The sequence below is a fragment of the Hippopotamus amphibius genome, chromosome 2 (genome assembly GCF_030028045.1).
Source record: "Hippopotamus amphibius kiboko isolate mHipAmp2 chromosome 2, mHipAmp2.hap2, whole genome shotgun sequence".
Taxonomy (NCBI): Eukaryota; Metazoa; Chordata; class Mammalia; order Artiodactyla; family Hippopotamidae; genus Hippopotamus; species Hippopotamus amphibius.
The window spans coordinates 208017172-208042361 of NC_080187.1; the positions used below are offsets into that span (position 1 = coordinate 208017172).

Here is a 25190-nt window from a genome sequence, read left to right on the forward strand (position 1 = left end):
AGCTCTGGCCATTCTCTTGGTTGGCGCCTGTATCTTTCTGACATAGCCCTTATTGTGCATTTTTGTTTGTTTGTTTGTTTGGGTCTTCATTGCTGTGCACAGGCTACTCTTCGTTGCATTGCACAGGCTTCTCATTGCAGTGGCTTCTCTTATTGCGGAGCACAGGATCTAGGCGCATGGGCTTCAGTAGTTGTGGCACACGGGGCTTAGCTGCTCCACGGCATGTGGGATCTTCCTGGACCAGAGATCGAATCCGTGTCCCCTGCATTGGCAGGTGAATTCTTAACCACTGCGCCACCAGGGAAGTCCTGTTGTGCGGTTTTTGTGGGAGCATTTGGATTGTAGTATTTTAGACAACCTGGCAATTATATTTTGTATACTGATGGATTTTTTTTAAGATTTATTGATTTATTGATTTTGGTTGCGCCCAGTTGCAGCATGTGCGATCTTTTAGTTGTGGCATGCATGTGGGATCTAGTTCCCCGACTAGGGATTGAACCCAGGCCTCTGCATTGGGAGCACGGAGTCTTACACGGTGGACCACCAGGGAAGTCCCGTTTGATTTTTAGGAAGGAGAATTAAGTGTAAAAATCTCCAGTCTAAGATTTTATCCTTATCCTTGAAAGTGGCTGGAGACCAGTGCCGCAGGGTAGTGCCCTCTCCAGGACCTGGGGCCCATGGGCTGAGGAGGATGATACATGGATGTCATCAAGGTTCTAGGACTACCCCAGGGGTTCAGCAAGCCCCCAGCAGCCCTCTGGCTGGCCGCAGTTCCTGTGAGAGCCCTGTAGGGCCAGCCCTGGAAGGCCCTGAGAGGTCATTGAGTCCAGCTCCCCACGATCCAGAGATGAGGGGCAGAGGCTCCGTGGGGGCAAACTGCTTCTTCAGGGTCACAGGGGCCAGCCCAGGCCTTCCCCGAGCCATCCATTACACCGCGAAACTCACACTGAAACTGACAGAGGCAGGGCTTCAAACCTGGGTCTCTTTTCTTCCCCTCCCCAGGGCAAGGGGAATTTTACAGGAGAAATCCCAGGAGAGCCAGGCCTGTGTTTGCTTGGAACAGATCTCCAGTCACAGCCTCACCCAGGTATTCCCTTCCCAGGAACAAGGTGACATGGGTTACCGTTAGGGCCTGCACCCCCACCCTAGCTCCCCCATTCACATGCTTCAGGACCTTGGGCACGTCACTTCACCATTCTGAGTTTCAGATCCCTTATCTGTGAATACGGGCAGTAATAATAGCTCCCTTATGGGCTTGGCATAAGGGTTAAAGGCTCTCACGTGTGTAAAGGGTTTATCATTCTGACACGGCAGGTAAGTGGCATGTAAACAATAGCTTGTTGTTACTGTGTTTTATTATTGCTAATAGACATGTTCCAAGGGGCCCCTCAGTTTTAAAAGTAAATGATGCGATCACCAAGGCAGATGGATTGGCAGTTTGTAAACCCCCCAAACCCAGCCAAACTAGGATGGGGGAGGCTGGTGGTGCCCAGAATTTTGACCAAATGGTTCCCTGTGAATTCAGACGACGAACCTGCTGCAGGTTTGCTGGGGGAGCTCATTAAAGAGCAACTGAAAGGAGTGATGGGTGAGGGTGGGTTGGGGCCGCCTTCCCACCCAGGCCATCCGCTGCCAGCACTGCCCGGCCCCCCAAGCACATGGCTCCCCAGCCTTCCCCTCCTCCCTGGTCTCAGCTGGGAGGGAAAGATGACCTCACTGGCTGCAGCTAGGCTGCAGAGGGAGGCTTTGAGGGGACAATGGCAGATGGCAGCTGCACGCTTGGCTGTCCTGGAATGCTGTGTGGATGGAGGAGCCTTAGTTACCAAGTGCCCAGCTCCACAGGCGCTGCACACATTCAGACATGTACAGACTCTCATCCTCCCTACACGTGCTTCCGTGTGTGGTAGGAAGAATAATGGCCCTCAAAGATTTTTTACATCCTAATTGCAGAACCTGTGAAGATACTACCTTACTTGGCAAAAAAGGGACTTTGCAGATGTGATTAGGGATCATGCGATGGGGGGAGGATCCTGGATTATCCAGGTAGAACTAAGGTAACCATAGGGTCCTTATAAAGGAAAGAAGGAGGCAGGAGAGAGAGAGATTTTCTGTTGGCTTTGGAGATGGAGGAAGAGCCCACAAGCCAAGGAGTGCAAGCAGCCTCTGGAAACTGGAAAAGACAAGGTAACAGATTCTCCTCTAGAGTCTCCAGAAGGACACAGCCCTACCAACCCGTTTTGGACTTCTGACCTCCAGAGCTGTAGAATAATTCACTTGTTGGTTTAAGCCACTGTGATTTAGATCATTAAATGTTTTAATACACCTTTTATATTCAGCATCCAGACTGAGAAACAGAATGTTGCCACCCCCAAAATATCAGTCACTCACAGATCACCTTCCTGATTTTTGCTTCATCTAGGTACCACTACATGCTACCTTTGGCATTTTTCTTACAATTATTAACATTTTTCTTTAAATATTTACACCTCTAGTTAACTGGAAAAAAAACTTTCTATCACTTTGTTGAAAGTTAAAAACCATTATAATGACCCATTATTTGTGACAAGTATTCTATTTAAGGGCAAGTATAAAAATAATTGTTACTAAATTCCAGCTAGATCCTACTACCTACTGGAGGCTCTGGACCTGAGGGCTGTTCTTTCTTTATTAAAAAGGGCAATTAGCGGAAAGATTTGAGGGGTGTTAAGGCTTACTCACACCACTCCCAGGCTTTCCCTTATATCCAATCATAGCGATGGAAAGATAAATGAAAAAGCACTTTAGATAATGCCATTTAATGCCAAGTCTGCGTCTGCCCCTCTCACTTATGTCCCAGGCCACCAGCATTTACTCCCACCTCATCAAAGACAAGAGGGCTCCTCTGACTCCTCTCGGAATGATCTGCAACTCACTAGCTGTGCAAGCCCAGATGGGTGACTTAGCCTCTCTGAGCCCTAGTTTCTTCACCAGCCAAGGATGAAAACATAGCTGATTCTTGTTATTGGTGATAGTTATGTTCTGTAAAGTAGCTAGGAACACTGAATACTGAGCCATTATTCCTAGGGAAAATACAGGATTAGGTTTCTGTGAGCCTCTGGTCACATTTTTTCAACTGATCAATACTTAACCTTGTTTTATGTGCATTTCTGTTCAGATACCTTATTTAATGTATACTACTGAAAGCGAACACACCTGTTCTAACACACCTGTTTTCTCTGTAAGGCACATCACAGCCTTCTTGCAGTGAGGAATCCCAGAAAGCACTTCAGCACTTTGGGGCCATTTAAAATAGCGAAATCAACAAAAAGCACAGAAATGTGAAGAGCATGGCACTAGACGCACTACGGAAAGGACAAGTTAACAGTGTGAGCTGACTCAGGAAGGCGGAGTGTCGGTTGGCTTGCTGGACTTCAGCTGCGCGTGTGCACGTGGGGCCACTCTGCGCATGTCCGCCAGCGACGCTGAGGGTGCGGTGAGCGCTGATTGGGGGTTAAAGTACATTTCACTGAGCAGGCGCATTGGCGAATCCGGGATCTGTGAACCATAAGGATGGAGGCCAACGTCCCTGGGTCGTCGCAAGCGTTAACAAGGTAATAGAGGCCTTCAGCAGCTTCCCCATGGTGGGGCCCCAACCCAGGGAGTCTTGCAGCTTGTTGTTTGCTGCTCGCTGGTTCTGTGGCTTTAGCGTCAGATTCAGGGCGGGGAGGTACCTGCTTTCAGAACGGGGTTGCTGAGAGGCCGAGTGACAGGATGCCTGGGGAAGTCCAGCCCTGCGCTGGCGCTCTGAGGCTTTGCTGGACCTGACTTGAATTTTCTGCAGCACCTTGAGTTCAGCCTGAGCAGCCCACGGGTACGCCGGCTCCTGTTCCCGGGGTGGTGGAGGATACCCAGGGAAAGTGGGGTGAGCTGGCCCTGAGAGCAAGGGCCTTCTTAAATTTTGTGCTCTGCACAGCTCTCCCCTCAACCTGGGGCCGCCTCTGGCACCTTCCTGGAAGGGTTTTCTGGAAAGGCTGGGTGAGGCCCGGTGGTGGAGGGAAGCTGGGTACAGGGGCATTTTTTGTTTAGGGTGGTAGGGAGCCACGGAGGTTTGTGGAGCAGCGCGTGATGGGGCTGAAGCGGGTTCTTCTGAAGGCAGCTCTGGCAGTAACGTGGAGGAGCCGGGCTGGAAACAAGGCTGGGGGGAGCCTGCCGGGTGGGTGAGAAAGGCTGAGAGAAGGCAGCTGCTGAAGTCTCCTGGGGCTCTTGAAGCCTCGTATTTCTCCCTGTGTGGTGGTGGCTCCCGGGAGCCCCCTGACGAGGGTGGGAACAGGGAGTGCGGTGGGCGCCGCTCCTCTCTGTGGGGCTTCATCTGCCAAAGCCGCCAAGCAGTCAGGCCTCCCCCGTGCTTGACAACCATTCCTGTTGGCTGAATTTTTCATTAAGAAAAATGGTCACCAGAGAGCGGCAGCTGGGTAAATTTTCACAAGCACTGCTTGGGATGTGAACCGGCCAGACCCAGAAGTGGGGGTGCCTCCCTCCAAAGTCTCCCCTGCAGGCGTGCACTGGCCCACACACACGCATGTGTGCATAGAGCCCCTCGAGGGTACAGATGTGTGTGTATGCCTATCAACACTGTCAGATGGATTGATTCGTAGTGTATTAACACACACAAGAACACTATGTGTGCCACACCCACAGGCTGACATGACATAGCATAACTCAGGTCCTCGGAGTCAGCTCTGCAACTAACTAGGGAGTTATTAATCTTCCCAAGCCTCCGTTTTCTCATCTGTAAAATGGGGTAATAATAGACCCTCCCTCAGATGTCTGCTGCAAGGGTCAAATGAGATCATCCATGTACAGTGCTAAGCGTGGCAGCCTGGCACGTGATGAGCACGCCATCAGGGGTAGCTCTCAGCATTTCTCGTTATGGTGGTGAGGACGTACACCATACAGACCAGTGCCACAAACGTCCTCCTCAAACTCCTATACTCTGATTCCTACCTTTTTATAACCTCTGCGTGGGGAAGGGCTTAATGGGAAGGCCTGTGGTCTTCTAAGCAGCTTTTGACCACTTTTAAACTGTGCACCGTGGCCTGTTGGTTTCTCATTTTGGAAATGGTAAATCGGTCACGTTAGAGGGGTGAGCATTCACTTCGGTTACAAAATCCTGCAGAGAGAGGAGAAAGGAGCAGTGCTGAGAGATGAAGGGGAAGACCAGAGGGGGCCAGCTGCAGCTCCTTGGGCCCCTCCTAAACCACATTCATGACCTTCCAGCAAATTCCCCTTTCCGATTAAGTAGCTTTAGAGGGATTCTGTTACATGAAGCCAAAGCTGGGTGAACGTGACGTGGCTTCTCCCTTCCCAGAGCTCAACCCGCCCGGTGCAGAGATAGGAGGCGAACAGGAAACGACCACCCTTTGCAAAGTGCTGGGACGGGGGAGGGACTCAGAGCCACGCTTGGCTGCGGGGAAAGGGGTTTCTCCACAAAAATGTCCTCTGGGGTGAGGAAGGGAGGTGACGGCAGCCGCAGCAGGGAACACAGCTCATCAGACACCCTAAAGGGAGCCTGGCACGATTTATACAGAACATCCGTATCTCTGTCTTTATCCGGATCACAGACATTAACAATCCCTGCTGCTTCCCTGCCCCCGTGCCTCTCCCCTCCTGTGGTCGTGGTGGAGACAGTATTATTCCCCCATTTCTAAGGGTAGAGCCCAAGGTTCAGACAGCCCTACCTTTTCTACCAGTAGATTCCTGGAAGTACTCAGAACCTAGAACCCCAGGCTGAGGTGGTGCTGAGGCAGCCTCTGAGGCTGTAGAGAAGCGGAGGAGGAGGTACCTGTGTCCTCATCAGAGGTGACAAGGACAAGGGCCCCTGGTTCCGGAGGCAACAGAAGGCTTCCTGAGCGGGGTTGGGGGGTGTCCAGAGGTGTGGTAACAGTGCTGAGGGGAGGATTGGAGGCTGGCAGAGGGAGCTGGGACTGCAGGGCATGTGAGGGAGGCTCTAGGGGAGCCTTTCTGGGCACGAAGGGCCTCTGGTCAGAGGCATTGCACTGGGGGTGTAAGGAAGGGCCTGGGGGAGCTTTGATGGCCTACTGCATGTCCCCAGTGACACACCCCAAGTCGGTGAGCCTGACCTAATTTAAAAATATTTATATCTACATCTCAGACAGAAAGAGGGAGAAGGCAAGTGATTACTTCGTGCACCAGGTGCCGAGTACCATCTCATTGCATTGTTTCAACCATCCTGTGAGGCAAGTATTCTTATTCTCATTTTTCAGATGAAGGAGCCAAGACTCAGAGAGGTGATGCCACATGCCAGGGTCACACTGTATAGTTAGTGGCCACAGAGCTGCCACGTTGTTACTGAGCAAGGGCTCGTGTGCCTGAGGTGCAGAAAGCCAAACTCTGACAGTGGGGTTTGCAGCAACGGGAGGGTGTTTGCAGGGAGCCAAGCCAGGAGATGCTCCAAAGAACCGAACTCCCCAGTGGCTTTCAGGAAAGAGTTTTTTATTGATTGATTGATTGATTGGCTGGGTTGGGTCTTCATTGCTGTGTGCGAGCTTTCTCTAGTTGCGGCGAGCAAGGGCTACTCTTCATTGCAGTGCATGGGTTTCTCACTGTGGTGGCTTCTCTTGTTGCAGAGCACGGGCTCTAGGCGAGAGGGCTTCAGTAGTTGTGACACACGGGCTCAGTAGTTGTGGCTTGCGCGCTCTAGAGCACAGGCTCAGTAGTTGTGCACGGGCTTAGTTGCTCCATGGCATGTGGGATCTTCCTGGACCAGGGCTCAAACCCGTGTCCCCTGCATTGGCAGGCAGATTCTTAACCATTGCACCACCAGGAAGTCCCCTGGCAAGGGTTTTTAAAGACAGTGTGAGAGGAAAGGGTCATAGGAAGCTGATCAGCTCATGGACCTTCTGATTGGTTGGGGGTGAGGTAGCAAAGTGATGTTTGAAGAACCTCAGCCTCTGGTTCCAACCAGTCTGGGCCCTAGTGCTTGTGGTCAGCCTGTAGTCACCACCCTCCGCCTGGGTGGGGGTCTCAGTTTCTGTAGAACAACTCAAAGATACGCATCAGATTGTTATCTCTGTCCCTGAACTCAAGAGGAACTAGGAGGCCTTCGACTCTATTGTCCTAATAGTTAAATGCTTGAGTCTGCTCTTTGGAGCTCAGGGAAACCTAGGTTTTTATACACAAACAAGAAACAGGGGACACGGAGGGGCTTTTGTACCCAGGAGGGCCCCGAGGGCCCTGCTTGGTTTCAATTCCCCCTTTTCTGTGATACTCCTCAGTCCTGAGGGGAACAGGGGCAGGACAAGAAAGGGAATAAAGTTTTGGATGGAGAGGTTAATCCTAAACTCAGTAAGGGAACTCGGTTTCATAGTTACAGTAAAACCACTTCAAGTTCCACCCTCATCTTTCCAGCAGACCTGCTGAAACGCAGCCTGTGCTGCAGGGAGGAGCGTGTACCCCGAGCAGCCAGGAGAAGCCTGTTTAATACTCACATGCCTTCCTCACCAGCTCAGCATCCTGGCACCAGCCTCATAGTATTATCATCCTCACGACTCCCCACCTCCTTTCCCAGAACCTATTCGCTCTTAGTTTACACGTGCTTCTAATAAGTGGTGTGGTAGAAAGAGCACAGATCAGTCAGAAGTCTTGAGGCAAGTCTTTTAGCATCTCTGTGTCTCTTCCCCCATCTGCAAAACTGAGATAAAAATAAGTGCCTCAGGACTGAGGTTTTCCTTCAGGTCAGAGGATCATAAGGTCATGGTACTCTTCTTAGACAATATGACATTCTGGCATACTTAATTCCAAAATACAAAAGCATGTTTATGGAAGAAAATATAACTATATATCATGTCTGTAGGATAGTGTATCTTTTTTTTTAAAGTATACATTGAACTTAAAATCAAGAGAACACCTCTTTATTTTTATTTTTTCCTGTACACTAGGAAAGTCTCACTATATGATGTTTTAGGCAGGACACCCTGGTCCAGCTCATCCTACAGGTGCCAGTTTGAGAACCCCTGGGCTGGAGGTGGGAGACTAGTCACTGCCTGTCCAGTCATCTTGCTGTGCGACTTTGGACAAGTCACTCACCTGTTCTGGGCTTCTGTTTCTCCTGGAAGCAGCAAGCAGGGGAGGGTGGACTAGAGATCATCCGAGGACCTTTTCAGTTCCAGCCTTCAACGATGGGCTCGGTTCCTGCATCTCAGTGTCACATTCAGGATCCCATGGACCAGGGGCAGATGTGAATCCATCTTTTCCTCCAGTTCCCCATCTGTGCATCTATGCCTGCCCAGTGGGAAACCACACACGGGAGTTTTGGGCCAAGGAAAGGCTGCTCCTTCCCCTCAACGGAGACCCCATCTTCCCAGTCTAGGGCCTGAAGCCCCTAAACAATTGTCTGGGGGGGATCCAGGCTATTAAAGTAATTTACATAGTAATTAACAAGGTTCCATTAGCTGATTCCTGGAGCCAGAACACTGCCTCCATTTCCCTTTAGGGGTCCACGGGCCTGGGCTGGGACTGAGGTTTGCTGGGGTTTGGCTGGTGGAGCAGTGAGGGGAAGAATTTTCCATGCTCACGTGTCCCAGCCCCACAGCCAGGGAAGAGAAACAATGACTGTGCGAGGGCCCCAGCTGGCTGGGTAATGAGGTCTGGGGCGAAGGGGCACCTTGTGAACACTTGGGGCCTGAAACTCCAGGAAGAAAGGCAGCCACGAGTTTCACAGAGAGTTTCACAGCCATGTATCTGTTCTGCAGCCCAGGTCCTAGCGCCTCCAAGAGCTCCTCTTTCAAGATGACACAGAATTTCTCATGTCCTTCTGGGCTTTCTGACAACAGATTATATGTGTGGCCACAGGAAGGTGCAAAGCTTCCCTGGTTATCACCCCTTTGAGCCTCTCAGCAAACCTGTGAGGCAGATGTTAACTTCTCCATTGTGGGGATGAAGAAACTATGCCCAGAGAGGTGAGGTAACTTGTCCAGAGTCACACAGCCTGAAATAGCAGAGGGGAACTAGAACCTGGGTCCTCAGACACAATCCAGCTCTTGCCACTTGGCCAGTGGTTTCTAAACAGCTCTGTGAAGCCCCAGGGGACTCTCCGAGTGGCTTGCCTCAGGATAAAGGGTCATTGAGAGGACTGGCCACTTTACCCCATGTGTCCGCCACATCAGCCAGGGCAATTATTTACATGTTGGACGTCTAGGTGGGATTTTGTTTGGATTCCACAGCTAGAAAAGCTTTTCAAATCACTGCACTTTTAGAAACTTGTCCCAGGAAGGGACCTGTCACAGGACCACTTCTTTGTACATCTCTGACAGTGAGTGGAGGCCTGTGGTGCTGTGTAATGTGGCAGAATTGGCCCTCTGAGGCTCTGCTCTGGGGTCCCAGATCCCTGGCCTTGGTCTCTCCATGAAGCTCACTGCAGGTAAGCCTGGGACCCGCTGCCTGCCCAGCCCCTCTGGCTCGTTCCTTCCCGCACCGAACCTGGCTGGCCCGCTGCGCCCCTGCCCCGCCAGCAGCCTTCTCGCTACCCTGTAAGAACGTCTCCTTGGCTCCATCGTTTCTATGAGCAACCAAGGAAAATGGGAAGAGGACAACGATTCTGCGTCTCCACAAGTTTTGAGTGATTTTCCTACCCTTCTTCACTCAACAAACATTTCTAGAGCTGTAAGAGCCAACATCTGAGGATAAAAAGGTTCCCGAGCCCGAGCCTGGCCCTCGGAGAGCTGGTGGGAAGACAGTACAGACTCATCACAGTGGTTCTCCAGGGACGACACGCGGGGCGCCGTGCTGGAGGGTGTTCCAGACCCCGTGGAGGGGCAGGAGGAGTGGGTGGTTCCTCTTGGTGAGGGCGTGGCGGATGTCAGGGGAGGCACACGTAGCTGGAGAAGCCCAGGCTCCTCTCAGGGTGGAGGAGGAGTTGGCCGAGGCGGGAGGGAGGGAAGCACTGTCTGGCTAGAGGGGGTGGCACGTGTCGGGGCTCGAGGCGGGAGAGCAGAGGGCAGTTCGTGTGGTTTCCCCCACTCGTATGCGGCAGAGCGGAGGAGTGGGGCCTGGAGGATGGGCGGCCACCAGGTGAAGGTGCCGAAGCAGGGGGCCGAGGCGCTCAAGCCTGCTGCTTCCTGCTCTGCTCTGCAGTTCCCTCCACAGGGCCCCTGTCCTCAGGGCTCCCCAGGGGGCCACGTAGGCTGTGGGTAGGGGTCAACATGGGATTCCTGACCCAGGGGCGCCCCCGCAGTGGTGCTCAACTGCCCCCATACCCTGGGCCTCACCTCCTAGGCCTTGCTCCTGGCTGCAGGCAGGACCAGTGAGGCTCATGGCTGCTTTCCTGAGACCTGGGGACGAGGTGGGGCGAGTCACAGCTGGTGAGATAGCAGCGCCTCCTTTTCAGGCCTCCGTCACTCCTGCTCTACAGTAATGGGCTTGTCACAGATGATGGCTGAAGCCTCTTCTGGCCTGGATTCCTCCTTTATAGACAAGGAAAGTATTTCCGTTTGGCTCCTCCCAGGAAGTGGAGCCCAGAACGGGATTTGAGAGCAAGTAGTTTATTTGGGAGGTGATCTCAGGACACACCTGTGGGGATGTGAGAGGGGGAAGGAAAGAAGAGAACACAGGATGCTTGATGAACAGAGGACCCTGCAGACGACCGGGGCTCCGTGTACCACCTTCAGAGTTGTCCTGTTCAGGGGGACAGGAAGCCGGGTCTTCATCCCCCAACTCCTCTCTGTCTTTTGTCGAGGGCTGCTCCTGGGGGCCTGAACTCCTGGCGCTTCTGGCCTGCCCCACCCGTGGGCATAGCATTCGCCTGCAGCCAGAGGAGGCCTACAGGCAGAGAGTGGCAGGGGCTGCAGTAGGAAGCCAGTGGCGTGATGACAACGGTGTGTAGCAGACAGCACTTACAAAAGAAGGTTGTCCATGCATGGACAGCGTATTCTTCAGAAACCAAGACCCAAAGGGACTGGAAATGACTGTCCCTGGGTCACACTGCGTTAGCGATAGGCTGGACTGAGACTCGTCACCCAGGGCTCTTTCTGCCACCCACCCCTCCCCTCCCCCACCTCTGTGTTGTCAGGTCTGTCAATAATCCTTGTCCCTCCTCCTTTACGTGGTTTAATAAAACTTTGGTAGCAAAGATATCTTGAAAAACATCAATTGGTTTAAATCTGTGGAACACTTGAGCCCTTCTCTGAAAAAGGCCTTCTCCCCATCTTTGCATCCCCATCTTTGCACATGATAGGCTCTTGATACACAAAGGAGGCATTTGTATGTTTGGGCCATTCGTATGGTATGGGGTGATGCCTATGTCTTTATGGCTCTCAGTTTGCTTGTGTGAAAAATAGGCATGCGGTGCTGGAGTACTAACATCCTGGGCTTGCTGTGTGAGATATTCAGCATGACGCGTGGCACCTAGTAGGTGCTCAACAGTGGCTTGGACTGATGAAGAATGTTCAGGAAACTGCATAGGCTGTCACCCCAGAGGGAGGGGCAGTCACGGTGGTGAGCCAGCTCAAACCATGTGAGTCAAAGGATCGCATCCCTCCCTCACCCTTTCCAGCAAACCACCCCCCTTCTGCATGTCCCCGAGGTCAAGGGTCAGGTTGCCCCCTCCGCTCTACACATTCCCAAGTCCGTGACGCTCTGAGTCAGGTTTCCCGCCTCCTGCAATTTCACAGCCGCCCGCCACCCTGAGCCAAGCTGTTTTGCAGACCCAAGTTGGTAATGACAGATTCTTCTTTCCTGGCCCTCCACTGGCGAAACCACGGAAAGTATTTGAAACACGCAGCCCGGGAATGTGCAGGCTTCCATTCGCCAGGCTTGGCAGGGGCCGGCGATTTCTCAGCCAGCGCTTTGGACTAAGACGTGTATGGCTCAGGTTTCCCAGAAGCTCAATTTTTCAACAGCATTTATACGTTCTTTTCCCTCCTTCAGAGCATTAACCCTAAAGTCGGTTCTGAATCATACAATACCTGGAAGCATGGCTCTCTTTGTTAGAGGCATGGTTTTGGATGGGCCTCAGGAGAGCTGGCCTCCACCTGGGAGGGGGATCTCCTGCCCATTAGGGCTCCTCGGGCCCAGGTGGCATGAATCAGAGGATTCTCTGCTGAAACGGATCTCAGAGGACTTTCGCATCTTCTGCCTCCAGAGAGATCTGGTTAACCCGTCCCAGGCCTCTGCAACTTTGATTTTAAAATATCCTCTCATAGGGTTGAAGGGAGGGAGAGAAGATGGAAGGACCACAGACTCTGAACCTAGGTACACCTACATGTCAGTTACACACCTGCTGCTACGGGGTTTCATCATCCGTAAAATGGCAATAATATTGTAAAATACCCACCTCCAGGTTATCGCGATGTTTAAATGGCAGCACAGGAAAGCACCTAATACAATTCCTGCACACAGTAAGTGCACAGTAGTTTCCTCTCTTCCTTATTTCTTGGTCACTGATTCTAAAATCTCATCACAAAGTTGTTTGGTGGATGAATGAAGGTCTTGATACACCTAAACACCCTCTTCTCCTCTTAAGGCAACAGTTGAAAGCCCTGGAACAAGTATTTCCTGAGCATCAGTTCTTGGCAAAGAGCAGAACTAGGCCTTGTGGCAACATCCCTGATGTCCAAGCCCTGTCCCTGTTGTAAAGGAATTTCTGGTCTAGTGAGGGAGCGGACATCACTGGGAAAACGGCAGGTGGATAAAATGTCCACGGGAGAGAGAGAGTCACAATGATTTTGCTCACTTGTTTACATATATTCACCCATTCCTGCAATAAGCATTTACCGCAGGAGGAGAGCCTGGCCACCGGTTGCCCCTGCTGGTGGTAATGGGCGCATCTAAAGCAAGCTCTTCCCACTTTACATCCCTGGTTCTATTTGCTGTGACGTGAAACTTGAAAGTGCTTTGGAAATTCAAGAGCATGCTGTTTCCTCTGCCTAGAACACCCTTCCCAGCTCACCTACCTGTTCTCTGAGAAACCCTCCCTGACTCCCTGAGGCATATGTAACTGCTCTCTCTCTGAACCCCTAGCATTTAGTCATAATGGGGGTACTGCCCACTGTGCACTGCATTGTAATGGACTGTTTCCAAGTCTGTGTGTGAGGTGACAGCACACAAGTACTGGGTATTGAAAGGGAAAAGGGGGTGCCTAGGTTGGGCTCCCTAAAAGCAGAGCCTGAGATGGAGATCTGGACACACACAGCTTTCTTTTTTTTTTTTTTTTTACGTTCTTAAGAAAAAGCAATATTAATCACCATTCTTTTTTTCATAACTAGAAAAAATGTTGGCAAATGTTTATAGGAAGTAAGTTGTATATATCCGTGTGAGTGTAGGAATATGCATTGCCCATAATACACAGCTGTTTTTATCTACTTAGGGCAATCATTTCAAATCTTTTTTTAAAATTTTAATTTTATTAGAGTATAGTTGATTTACAATGTTGTGTTAGTTTCAGGTGTACAGCAACATGATTCAGTTATACATATATCCATTCTTTTTTAGATTCTTTTCTCATATAGGTTATCACAGAATATTGAGTAGAGTTCCCTGTGCTGTACAGTAGGTCCTTGTTGGTTCTCTGTCTTATGTATAGTAGTGTGTGTATGTTCACCCCAAGCTCCTGATTTATCCCTCCACTCCATGCTTCCCCTTTGGTAACCATAAGTTTGTTTTTGATACCTGTAAGTCTGTTTCTGTTTTGTAAATAAGTTCATTTGTATCATTTTTTAAAAGTTAGGTCACATATGAGTGATATCATATGATATTTGTTTTTGACTTACTTCACATAGTATGACAATCTCTAAGTCCATCCAGGTTGCTGCAAATGGCATTATTTCATTCTTTTTTTCTGGCTGAGTAGTATTCCACGGTATATATGTACCACATCTTCTTTATCCATTCCTCTGTTGATGAACATTTAGGTTGCTTCCATGTCTTGGTTATTGTAAATTGTGCTGCAGTGAACATTGGGGTGCATGTGTCTTTTTGAACTAGAGTTTTCTCTGGATAGATGCCCAGGAGTGGGATTGCTGGATCATACGGTAGTTCTATTTTTAGCTTTTTAAAAAAATTTTTTTACGATTAATTTTTATTGGAGTATAGTTCATTTACAATGTTGTGTTATTTTCTGCTCCACAGCAAAGTGAATCAGTTATACATATACATATATCCACTCTTTTTTAGATTCTTTTCCTGTGTAGGTCATTACAGAGTATTGAATAGAGTTCCCTGTGCTATACAGCAGATTCTTACTAGTTACCTGTTTTATATATAGTAGTGTGTATATGTCAATCCCAATCTCCCAATTTATCCTTACCCCCTTTTTCCCCTTGATAACCATAAGTTTATTTTCTACATCTGTGACTCTATTTCTGTTTTGTAAATATGTTCCTTTGTACCATTTTTTTTTAAGATTCCACATATAAGTGACATCATATGATATTTGTCTCTGTCTGACTTACTTCACTCAGTATGACAGTCCCTAGGTCTATCCATGTTGTTCTTTTTTTCTGGCTAAGTAATATTCCATTGTATATATGTACCACATTTTCTTCATCCATTCCTCCATCAGTGGACATTTAGGTTACTTCCGTGTCTTGGCTATTGTAAATAATGCTGCAGTGAACTTTGGGTAACATGTATCTTTTTGAATTATGGTTTTCTCTGGATATATGCCCTGGAGTGGGATTGCTGAATCATATGGTAGCTTTATTTTTAGTTTTTTAAAGAACCTCCATACTGTTCTCCATAGTGGCTGTACCAGTTTATATTCCCACCAGCAGTGTAGGGGCTTCCCTTTTCTCCACACCTTCTCCAGCATTTATTGTTTGTAGATTTTTTGATGATGGCCTTTCTGACTGGTGTGAGCTGATACCTCATTGTAGTTTTGATTTGCATTTCTCTGATAATTAGCGATGTTGAGCATCTTTTCATGTGCTTTTTGGCCACCTGTATGTCTTCTTTGGAGAAATGTCTATTTAGATCTTCTGTCCATTTTTTTGATTGGGTTGTTTGGACGCACAGCTTATTAAAGGCAAGTTCTCCAGAGAAGAGAGTGAGGGAAGCAGGAGGGGGCAGCAAGGATGTGGGCTCAGCTGGAGTCCAGCCTCAGCCTGGTCCACGGGGAGCTCTGGAGCGGGAACTGCACCTCAGAGCGTGACCCCGCAACCCCTTCAGTCAAGGGGCCAGCCTCTGTACCCCTGAGTCCCTTTGTCTAATGTCAGAGGGACAGGCGGGGGTAACCTCCCAGGTGAGGTGGTTCCTCTTTGGTCAAAGGCAATTCTCTGTGGAAGAGGGTGGCTGTCAGCTGTAGCTGCCAACACTCCCAGCAGTGGGGGATGGGTGCCTGAGCCGTGTATCGGGGCCTGCATGGGGCACCCACAGCATGGTTCTGGGAGGGGGGGGAGGGGAGCATCAGGAAGGAGCATCAAGATCTCCACCAGGTCTTTTCCAAAATGGCGTACAAGTTCTGTGCACCTGTGCTCTCTTTGTCGTTTGCTAAAAGGACTCGCAGGCAAGGACAGAGGTGCACACTTATGGGTGGGGGCAGGGCCAGTATCTCAGAGCTTTGGGGATGGGATGGGGCCTGAGAAGGGCAGCGAGGAGAGGGCGGGTCCGGCTCGTCACCCCTCACCTTGCCTCCTGAGTGCCCTGCTGTCCTTTGTGCACCTGTGGCCCTGACCTTCCCAGCCACACCAAGGCCCATGGGATCTTTCCATCCTCTGAGTACGCTCTGCACTTGACCACAGACCAAGCAGGCTGTGAGGACTTTCTTTGCCTCCTTGAGCCACTGTAAATTCTTAAAAGCAAAGCCTTCATCTTTTTATTTTTTAATTTTTTGGTTTTTTTTTTGGCTGCGTTGGGCCTTTGTTGCTGCGTGCGGGCTTCCTCTAGTTGCAGTGAGTGGGGGCTTCTCTTGTTGCGGAGCACGGGCTCAGCAGTTGTGGCTCGAGGGCTCTAGAGCGCAGGCTCTGTAGTTGTGGCACATGGGCTTTGTTGCTCCTCAGCATGTGGGATCTTCCTGGGCCGGGGATCGAACGCGTGTCCCCTGAATTGGCAGGCAGATTCTTAATCACTGTGCCACCAGAGAAGTCCCAAAACTGATAGTATTAAATGCTCATATTAGAAAAGAAAAAAGATCTCAAACCAAACATCTAAGCTTTCACCTTCGGGAACTAAAAAAAGAAGAGAAATATACACCTAAAGCAAGCAGCCTTCATCTTCTTTTGATTTTCCAAGTGCCTATCTCAGTGCCGTGGCATTTTACTAGGTGACCAATAAATATTATTGAGTAACTAGGCTAATAGATTCCTTAATTTTTCTACGAGGTGGTGAAAAGGGCCAAGGCCCCTTCCGGGGACAACATTTGCCAAGGCTGCCCTCGTGTTCAGGCAAGGCCTGGGCAGCCCTTGCTCTTCCCACCCCAGCACCCCCATCCGCAGTCAGGGCTGAAGCCGCTGCTTGGCCCCACCCGCATCCTAGGTGGCAGCCTTGGGCGAGGGTGGCCAGTGGAACATGGTGAGGACGGGGATCTCCCGCTGGCTTGGCGCACAGACTCCTCGGCCTTCATTTATATGAAATGGGACTCCATCACTCAAAGCCTGCGCCTGGCCTTGGTCGGTGCAGGTAATGATGATATAGGCTCATTTATGCAAGATTATCCTTTTATCACATTTCCAGACTCATTTATGAGGCTCATGTTTCCCCCCCGAGGGCGTCATCAAGCAAGTTAAGTTGTACTATTTCCCTCCCGCAGAGAACTGGCGGGGGCCTCCCTCGTTGACGGATGAGGCCCGCTGCCTTTGCCAAATAGGGTCGGCGTGATGGATCTTTTACTTGTGAATATTATAGCTGGAAATTAGCATGTTTATTGAGGTAGAATGTGTTTGTTTACATTCCAGTACCCATGGCATTACCTCTTATGACCTGACTTACTTAGTTGAGGATAAGCACAAATGATCCGCATTTTGGCACCCACAAAAAAATTAATGAACTTCCAGACATAGAACTCAGCCTTAAGTAAACACACCAGTGAGGCGGGTGGGGGCAGGGGCACTGGGAAGGGCTCTGGGGGGTTGGGTGGTGAGCAAGGTGGAGCATCTGGTACTTGAGGGATGGAGGCAGGGCGGGGATGTGGGTTCAGGCATCCCAGGCTGTGCACAGCGCTGGTGCCCAGCCTGGCTGTCGAGTGGAGGTGACGTCTGTTGATGGAAGAGGGAGGAGAGAGGCAGCGGACCAGGACTGTGAACTGTTTTCCCAATCAAGGACTACCTTTGATTGTCTTGATGCAGGAGTGAGAGGGACAGCCCACGTGTGCAGACTAAGGGTGGGAAGGCAGGATGCTTGGGCAAGCAAGTTACCACCTGAAGTCTGCTCCTCTCCTAACACTTTCACCTGTAACAACTTTGAAACCTAGCTTCTCTCTCCGTCCCCCGGCTTGCTGATAGGCCACACAATCTGACAGCCACACAAACGCTCACTAACCCAACATCTTCTTGTTTTAGAAGAAGAATCTGAGGTTCAGAGAAGTGGAAGGACTTAGCCAAGGTCTTGGAGGCAGAGGGAAACCAGGAGCCTGGCTCCCAACACCACTGCTGCCTTCCTGTGGCTTTAAGCCTGAGGCCTGCCTTATGAGAAAGCGCAGAGACTATCCTCTAAGGTGTTTCTTCAGGGACCCAGGAAGGCTTTGCTGCACGTGCCTGGCCAGCAGAGGCCTCAGATTCCACCCTTAAAACCGGCTACCTTTGTAGTTTAATCCCCTTTAAAGAGCAGATGCTCCTGGGAGGGGGCTTTGTTCTTGGTCATTGCCTTCCCAGAGTGCAGAAGTGACCTGTGAGAGACTGGGCAGGAGAGCTCACGGTTGAGGGTCAGATCCTCCAAACAGCATGACTGAGGGACCCAGGAACAAACTCTTCCCCCTGTGTAAATTTTTCCAAGTGAGCAAAGCCATTCTCATTGTTCCCCAATTCTGAACCCTGAGTGTAAAGATGGGAGGAGTGTCCTTTCTGGACATCAGAAGCAGACAGACCTGGATTCTAATTCTAGCTCTACCTCTTCCTACTTCTGTGACCTCTGTGACCTTGATGAGTCATTTGATCTCTGTGGTCTCCATTTCCCCAGCTAGAAAATGGGGAGGGGAATTTCAACACCCACCTGTCAGTGTGGCTGTAAGATTAGAAGAAAGTATCTACCATGCTTAGCACACAGCAGCACTTGGCAACTGTCCATGAATTAGTGGCCAATAGTTTGTTTTCCTTCCCAAACAAGGTGCTATAACCTACCCTGGCTTTCCAATAAGTGGGAATTGGCGGAGGGGGTTATAAGAGACAGAAGGAGAGGGAGACCGAATCCCTCCACACTCTCTATCCCTTTCCCCTTGCTGGGCCCGGATGTGGGTGTGTTGGCCCTTCCCTGGAGCCTGTGGAGTTCCCACGTGGTAGAGTGGGACAGAGCGAGATGCCAGACTGGAGTTTGGTCCATTTCAGCCACAGATGTCTCAGGAATCTCAGGAAGCACAGTGGTTCCAGACCTCAGTCTCCTCATCTGTGAAATGGGGCCAGCCTCACTGCTAACCTGGGAAGCAGCCAGGTCCACAACTAATTCATCTCCTAATCACCAGCACCCAGCAGTGTCAGGCATGCAAGAGTTGTTCAGTGGGGGTAAGATGATGAGCAAGTAGACTGGATGCTTTAGATGAGGTTTCAGAAAACTTTTTCTGTAAAGGGCCAGGTAGTAAATATTTTAAGGTTTACAAGCCATACAACCTCTTTTGCAGCTACCCAACTCTGTCCCTGTAATGCAAAAGCAGCCATAGACAAGGTATAAACAAATGAGTGTGTCTCTGTTCCAGTAAGACTTTATTTATAAAATCAGGTGATGGCTGGATTTGGCCACAGCTCTTGACCTCTGTGTAGTGAGGCAGTGTTTGGAATGGCAGTCTTTGGAATCAGACAGCTGGGCTCACATCCCAGCACCTCCACTCTTTAGCTGTGTGGCCTTAGGCAAGTGACTTCCCCTCTCTGAGCCTCCATTTCCTCCTCTGTAACATGGAGGACACTGGCTTGTGATTTTTTGCGTATTCCCCTCACCATACCTACTAGGGCTGGGCTCAGAGAAGGAGCTCAGGAAAGACATGCAGATTGGCTAAAAAAATGGTCTCTGAAAATAACCACAACTCCTGGTAAGTGTATTGCACTTTCGACTCAGTGCATTTTACATCCGTCTCATTTCCTGCCCCCATCCCTACAGAACGGAAACAGTATTATTATTGTTATTATTATTATTGTTATTATTATTATTATTATTCTCTCTGTATAGATGAGAAAACCAAGGTCCAGAGAGACTTAGCGACTTTCCAAAGGTCACTGTCTCTGTCTGTTTGGGCTGCCGTAGACTGGGTGTCTTATAAACAACAGAAATTCATGTCTCAGTTCTGGAGGCTGGAAAGTAAAGATCAAGGTGCTGGTAGATGAGGTGTTTGGAAAGAGCATCACTTCCTCATAGATGGCTGTCTGTTCACTGTAACCTCACAGGGTAGAAAAGGCTAGAGAGCTCTCTGGGGCCTCTTTCCTGAGGGCACGAATCCCATTTATGAGAGGTCTGCACTCATGACCTAATCACCTGCCAAAGGCCCTGCCTCCTATACCAAAATGTTAACCCTTAGGTTTCAACATATGAATTCTGGGGGGACACAAAAATTCAGTCTAGAAAGTCAAACAATCAGTAAGGGACAGAACAGGGATTCAAACCAGGTATTTCAGGAGCAAATCCTGGAATTTTCCACTACACCAGAGCTGTCATAAATAAACCTCCTCCCCAGTCTGTCTCCTCCTGCCATGGGCAATCAGCAAATGGGCTCCTGTACAGGCCTTGGCAAGCATGTAGACCAGGGGCCTTTCTCTCTGTGAGAAGCAGCTACTACTTATCTCCTTGGGTATTGAGACTTACAGGCTAGAAATATGGGGTCCTTGGTTCTGTAGTGAATCCTGAGCTGGGTGAGCAGACTGGGGCTGGAATCAGGGTGAGGGTGAGGTGACATTTTTGCAGTCTGAGGGGTGCCTCCTGGTGCAGAAAGGGGATGAGCAAGCAGTTCTGACCCACTCAGAAATCAAGCTTTTAACACTCTGAAAGAGAAGGAAACCCTATATCAGTGAGGAATAGCATTTGGCAGCAAGTAACCAAGACTTGGGGGGAAGCTAAGGCTTAATGAAAACAAAACAAAACAAAAGATAAAGCTTATTTTTTTTCTCATGTGCTGTGAAATCCAGGGTGGTCAGGGCTAGGGCAACAACTTCATGATGGCGTCTTCTTTCTGCTTGCCCAAGTGGCTCTGCAAGTGGCTTCTACCCTTAAGATCACCTCATGGTCACAAGATGGCTGCTGGAGCGCCAACCATCAGGGTCACGTTTTAGTTGGGAAGGAGATGGGTGGAAGGGGGTGTTTGCCAGCTGAGTCAGCACCCTTTTAAAAGAGACTTCCTGGGAACCCCATCCAAGAAGAGAACAACTTTGACTTTCATCTCATTGACCAGAATTGGTCACAGGGCTAGCCCTAGCTATAAGGGAAGTTGGGAAATATGGATGTAGTACAATTGCTGCCCCAATCAGGGCTGTGCTAGCAAGGAAGAAGGGGAGAATGGATATAGGGTGGCTAAACCTCAGTCTCTGCCTCCTTCCCCTAATTTGCCATCTGTGTAAACTAAGGCCCAGGGGAGGAAAGAAGTTGCCTAAAATTACACAGAAAGTTAGGGGCATGCCTGAGACCAGACTCCAAAGTTTCTGACCCTGAGACAGATGCTTCCTCCCCTGTCTCTACTGCTTCACTCTGTAGCCACACCTGTTCATGAATAATAAGGTTATTATTATTTATCAAGCATTAACTATGTGCCAGATACTATGCTAACGGCTTTCCAGGCTTGTTCCATTCAATCTGCTACCGTCATTAAGGTGGGCCTTACTATTATTCCCATTTTACAGGCTGAGCTCCAGGTCCCAGAGCTCGTAAGGGTTGGAATGGGCTTGAAACCCAGGTTCCCAACCTTGGCTGTGGGCAGTTCAGAGCATGTGATTGAAATGACCCAGGGACATCCCCAGTAGGCTGCTGAGTCAAGGTGGCTCTCTCGGGGACCCTGTACCATCAGGAACACCTACAGACGGCCCCAGTAGTCAGGCGGCAAGACTCCCACCAACCGAGGGGGCTCCTGACTCCCCACCCACCTGGCCAGTCTCCGTCTCTGCAGCTCCTCATTCCAGCCAATTACTCCTAATGGAGTGATATGAAATGTAACTAACTTGGGGAAATATCTGTATACTTTAATTAAATCAGTTCGCAATTAGCCATCTGAGTAATGAGGCTAAGGTGTTTTATCTCCCTGTGAGCCGGCGGGCCAGGGGAGCCAAAGGCAGAGGGATTTTGTGCGGATAGCACGGTCCTAGTGACAAACTCCTTAGGGGTACGGAGGCAGGTGCTGGAAGCCCCAGGAGAGGATTTGGCCCAAATCTACTAGGATTAAATAAATATAGCACCTCAGAGAGGAGCTACTAATTTGTGGGACTAAATTTTTAATGGCTACAGCCGGTTTTTCTTATTAAAGAAATACCAGGGCCTTTAATCCAAACACCTCATGGCAAAAGGCTAAAAATTACACATGTGCACTGTGTGACCCCGAAGTCCCCAGATGTGGTAAATGCCTGGCTGGGCAGGTTGGCCACTGTCCAGCAAGGGCTCCCTAAAGCCCTCCAGGGGCACAGTCGGGACCAGGGTAGGGTGGGTGAGGCCTTGGCGTTGGGTACAAAATTTAAATGGGTGCCAAAATACTCAGCCTTGAAATAATATTTTAATGCAATATATATTTTTTTTAAATGGAAGTGAGGGGCTTCCTAGGTGGCGCAGTGGTTAAGAATCTGCCTGCCAATGCAGGGGACATGGGTTCGATCCCTGCTCCAGGAAGATCCCACATGCCGCGGAGCAACTAAGCCCGTGCGCCACGACTATTGAGCCTGCGCTTTAGAGCCCATGAGCCACAACTGTTGAGCCCATGTGCTGCAGCTACTGAAGCCCACGCGCCTAGAGCCTGTGCTCTGCAAAAAGAGAAGCCGCGGCAATGAGGAGCCCGCGCACCACAACGAAGAGTAGCCCCCACTCACAGCAACTAAAAGAAAGCCCGTGCACAGCAAAAAAGACCCAACACAGCCAATAAAATAAATTAATTAATTAAAAAAAGAACATCTCTTAATAAACAGTGTTAACAATAAAAGTAATTCTTCCACTTTCTTTAAAAAAAATGGAAGTGAATGCAAAACATGATGATAAACACAGATACAGAATTGAAATGAAGATGGGGTTAGTGTCAGTGTCATGCCACGCTGAGCTGCATCCGAGTCTAGAGCTGAGGGGACAGTCAGTAACACTGATCTTGTCTTTAAAAGTTTGAGATTTTGTTCGTTGTGAACATTGTTGCATTGACTTTGATTTTTAAAAGTATTGCATTAAAATATCACATATCTTGATTATTGTGGTTTTCGATGCCTCCTTAAATTCTGTTCCCGGAGGCGAGGGCCTCAGTCTCCTAACCCTCGTCCCAGCCCTGCCAGCTGGGTTGTCCCTCAGAGTTTGTGTCTTATTTGGTAAGATGGCCATTCTGTGTGCCACTCCGGGACGCAGCTCGGTTCTTAGGGCGTCGAAGTGGCAGATTTTATGGGTAGCTGAGACGGGGGCGCACTTGGCACCCTGGACCATTAAAGCAAAGAGCAGCCTCCACAATGGGAGGCCCTAATAACATGACCCAGGGTGGATGATGTTGACCGGCTGACCCAGTCCCCACGCACAGCCCCTTCTCTCTCCCAGTGACTGGTGCAGAAGTGGCTACGTGACCCAGTTCTGGCCATTAAGACACAGAAGTCATTGAGGGGGGCTAATGGGAACAAACCCAGCTGATGTCCCATTGGCATTTTTTGCCTGTTCCTCTTCTCCCTTCATGTCTTGAATTGGCCATCTGTGTCTGGAGATGAGCAGCTGCCCCATGACCTTGAGGACAAGAGCCACATGCTAAGGATGTAAGAGCAGAAAGAAAAGAGGAGCCTGGGTTCTGAGGCTCCTTTAACCCTCTGTTCCAGCCATGGGCTGCCTACTACATCCTTTTTTCAGTGAGTTGAAATTAATGCTCTCTGCTCAAGCCACAATTAGCTGGATTTTCTGATGCTCACAGCTTGAATGCAATCCTAGCAGCTCCATCACCCATGGTGAAAAGAGCAGCTTTTGGTGAAATTCATTTGATATTCACGTGGCTCACTCCCTGCTTCATTTAGGTCCTTGCTTCCTGTCACCTCCTCAGAGAAGCCTTCCCTGACCACCCTGTCTAACATAGCAGCTCCCATCACTCTCCGTCCCTTTGCCCTATGTTACTTTTTATGGGCCTTATCCAATCATTACCTGACATTATATTATGTAATTATTTTTGTCTCCTCCACTGGAATTAGTTCCGTGCAAGTCAGGCTCTTCTGCCTTGTGTCATGGCTATATCCCCAGTGCCTAGAACAGTGGTTGGCTCATAGTAGGTCCTCAATCGATATTGTTAGAATGAATGGACATTCTCTGAGCCAGTCAGGCCCTGAGCCTTTGCCTCTGACATCTCGGTGGTCACAAGTCAACTTGGTCTCTGGAATTAGGATTTCTGCTTTCTCTCTGGCTCAGCCTCTCAGAACCAATATGGGGACTTCCTTGCTGGTGCCATGGTTAAGAATCCACCTGCCAGTGCAGGGATCACGGGTTTGATCCCTGGTCTGGGAAGATCCCACATGCCTTGGAGCAACTAAGCCCGTGCGTCACAACTACGGAGCCTGTACTCTAGAGCCTGTGAGCCACAGCTGCTGAGCCTGTGTGCTGCAACTACTGAAGCCCACGCGCCCTAAAGCCAGTGCTCCTCAACAAGAGAAGCCACCGCACTGAGAAGCCCACGCATCACAATGAAGAGTAGCCCCCGCTCGACACACGTAGAGAAAAGCCCATGTGCAGCAATGAAGACCCAATGAGCCAAAAGTTAAAAAAAAACAACAACCCAACATGAATTCCCATCACTGACCCCTCTGCTCCTGTGTCAGGACACCCTTGGGCACCCTGGATCCCAACTATCTTGCCCCTGGGCTGTGCTGCTGCCAGCCATGTCTCGCGGGACACCCGCCCTGCCCATCGCCAGTGATGGCAGACACCCTCTTCCCTGTCCTTCATCCTCCTCATCCGCAGTGCCATTGTCCTTGTGGGATCACAAGCAGTGATGATGTTGCCTGGGAACGCCTGACTCTCCTGTTGACAGTACATCAAAAGCCATTACCTCCTGGTTCAGATTTCCAAGATGGAGCCTCAAAGAAAGCAAAATGAATGGGTTTGGCATGCCGGACCCCATTAACTGGCTACCCGAACTAATCAACGGCAGACATTCAGGGAAATTGCTAGAGCAAATTGAGATGCCAGATTATTTGGGTCTCTTGATTGAGATTGGAAGAATAATTGTTTGAAGGTTCCACTTAAGAAGCTTTGTTTCCTAACCCCAGATCCTATTTTGGGGTCTCTGCCTCAGTTACTGGGGGTAGGGCAATAAGAATAATTTTGACATTGTGGCTGATAGGCGCCTCGAAGCCCTTCCACCCGCATCCTTTCATTTTACAGGCGAAGAAAATGAGGCCTAGAGAGAGGAAGGACCTCCCCAAGGTCCCCAGAGATTAGAGACTCAAAGCCAGGGTGCTGCTACTTCTGAGAAAACGAGCAGGAGACTCAAGGAGCCTCAGAGGATGGCCTTCTGACATGGGCCATCAGTGCATCCTGAAGGGGTTTAAAGAACTGAGTCTCCTCCTTAGTTAAGAAAATATGTGGACAAATGTGATGGGAGGGGCCGCGTGTCACTGTCTCCAAGTGCCCGAGTCTTCCGCGGAAGGTAAAACTGGCACCACGTGGGTACCCCATTCTACCAAGGACCCGTCCTTACCTGTACTCACGGAGAGCACCATGGAGCCAGCGTATTACAGAGAAGCACCATGTGTGAGGGACAGTCTGGAGGACTTTGCATGAGGCCTGTAGAGGGGACTGGAAGTGCCCCATTCTGTAGCAGCCAGGGCTAGCGTCCCGGTCTCCTGAGCCCCCAGTCGGGATCCTGCTCCCGACTCCACTCTGTCCAGTGCAGCTCACAGCAGCAGGGTGTCGAGCAGTGAGGGTCA

The 25190-nt window shown here is 49.9% G+C and overlaps 1 long non-coding RNA gene across 2 annotated transcripts in view; it reads left to right on the forward strand.

The window, feature by feature from the left end:
* LOC130846356 (uncharacterized) overlaps positions 1–25190 on the forward strand; it is a 53093-nt gene that overhangs the window by 26770 nt on the left and 1133 nt on the right. For both annotated transcript variants that reach the window (XR_009051552.1, XR_009051553.1), the window contains exon 3: positions 3223–3590. This is a non-coding gene — a long non-coding RNA (uncharacterized LOC130846356). The remainder of the gene's footprint in view (positions 1–3222; positions 3591–25190) is intronic.